Source organism: Sinocyclocheilus grahami, unplaced genomic scaffold (genome assembly GCF_001515645.1).
Source record: "Sinocyclocheilus grahami isolate Dianchi unplaced genomic scaffold, SAMN03320097.WGS_v1.1 scaffold5.1, whole genome shotgun sequence".
Taxonomy (NCBI): Eukaryota; Metazoa; Chordata; class Actinopteri; order Cypriniformes; family Cyprinidae; genus Sinocyclocheilus; species Sinocyclocheilus grahami.
In genome coordinates, this window is record NW_015505184.1 from 5872884 (window position 1) to 5874985 (window position 2102).

At 36.4% G+C, this 2102-nt stretch overlaps 1 protein-coding gene across 1 annotated transcript in view; it reads right to left on the minus strand.

Moving 5' to 3' along the window:
* Positions 1 to 2102, minus strand: part of LOC107585310 (serine/threonine-protein kinase OSR1-like) — an 11820-nt gene that overhangs the window by 6977 nt on the left and 2741 nt on the right. The gene's annotated exons all lie outside the window — the stretch shown is intronic.

Below are 2102 nucleotides of genomic sequence, written 5' to 3' on the forward strand. Positions count from 1 at the left end.
TATATATATATATACACAGGACTATTATTATTTATTGGAAAAAAAAAAAAAGTGAGTGAGTGAGTGACGTGAGGTCAAGTATGGTGACCCATACTCGGAATTAGTGCTCTGCATTTAACCCATCCAAAGTGCACACACACACAGCAGTGAACACACACCGTGAACACACACCGTGAACACACCCCCGGAGCAGTGGGCAGCCTTTTTTTTTTTGCTGCGGCGCCCGGGGAGCAGTTGGGGGTTCGGTGCCTTGCTCAAGGGCACCTCAGTCGTGGTATTGAAGGTGGGAGAGAGCGCTGTACATTCACTCCCCCCACCTACAATCCCTGCCAGTACGAGACTCGAACCCACAACCTTTGGGTTACGACTCTCTAACCATTAGGCCACAACTTCCCTTAGTGCTTGTGGAAATAGGCATTCCCTATGTCAATCATCACATTTGATTCGATTTTATTTATATGAAGTTGTGTTGTGTATGTCGTGTGTGGTCCTGGTAAACCCTACATTATGGAGACAAAATGTCCCCACAAAGATGGAAATATCTGAAATCCTTGTGGGGACATTTTTTGAAAACCTAAAAATGCACAAAGTTTCCTGTAAGGGGTAGGGTTGGTGTAGGGCAATAGAAGTTTGTATAAAAACCATTATGTCTATGGAATGTTCCCATAAAACATGGAAACCCAACATGTTTTTTGTGTGTGTGTGTGTGTGTGTGTGTCTTTATGTGGGTATGTAAAAGATTTTTGATCTAAAAGAAATTAAAGCCTTTAAACAGCAACCGTTTGCATCAATGTTTTTGAGTTATGACAACTAATGAAATTATGTTCATCTAACACTACATTGAGTTGGAGAACTTAATTTGTACCATAAACAAAATATTAAGTGGCTTCAAATATTTGAGTTGTGCCCTTGGAACCAGTTAATCTCATTTATTGCAGTTAAAATCAACAGCTAACACAGCACATGCTAAATGTAATTTGTTTAACATAAAGCCTAACAAATCAGACTAAGTAAGATATGGTGTAGCCACTGCTTAAAATCAATGCATTTATCTTGCCACCATCAACCTATCCACAAGCACTACTCTTCAGCACACTGGTAACCACAATAAACTTCAACATAATAGAAACTCTTTTAACCCTCTGGTGCTCTTCGGTCACTTTTGACCAAAACATTTTCTGTTTTGATTTTTTTTAAATCACAGCTTCATCGGAATGATATGAAACTTGGTGACTTTTATGGCATTTGGAATGTGAACACAAAAAAAATTGAGGGCATGTTTCAAGCAGGCTAAGTGGTCGTAAAAAAAAATAGTCACACTTGTGGTCTTCAGTCAAAAACGACTGACCATAGGAAATTGATAGGAAATCGACAAAAACAGAAAAATTCGGAGAATTTTTGTGTGTACACAAATCTGACACAATGCAGAAAAAAGTAAACACTAATGACAGGGTGAAACTCTAAAACATCAAGAGTGCAAAACCAACACATCCACTCACACACACGTGCGTACACACACTTATACACACACACACACACACACACACAACTTTAAACTGGTGTGACTGTAACACAGCAAATACTGTATGTCAAATAAAAGCAATAATTCAACCACAATGCAGTAAAAAAGTGGACAGCAAGGAAGGGGTTACACTCTAAAACATCAAGAGTGCAAAACAGACACATACACTCAAACACACACTCACACAAATATACACAATTATACACACTCAAATGAATTGGTATGGCTATAGCTATTTAGCCAAAAAGAGTCAGACAACTGAAATGACCCAGGTGAAAAAGACGTAGTATTAAATGTATTAAAAATATACTTGAAATTCAAGTAGTGTGTTTATAATACAAACCCAATTCTTAATATGTTTCTAAAAAGTATACTAGAAGTACTTTTGTATTAAATATATGCTTAGTTATACTTCTAAGAAATATGCTAAACAGAATCATACTTTTAACGTACTTATAAAAAGTATACTAGAAATACTTTGGTAATTATGCTTAGTTACACTTTTAAGGACTATGCTAAACACAAGCACACTATCAGTATATTTCTAAAAAGTATAGTAGAAATACTATGTTAATAAATA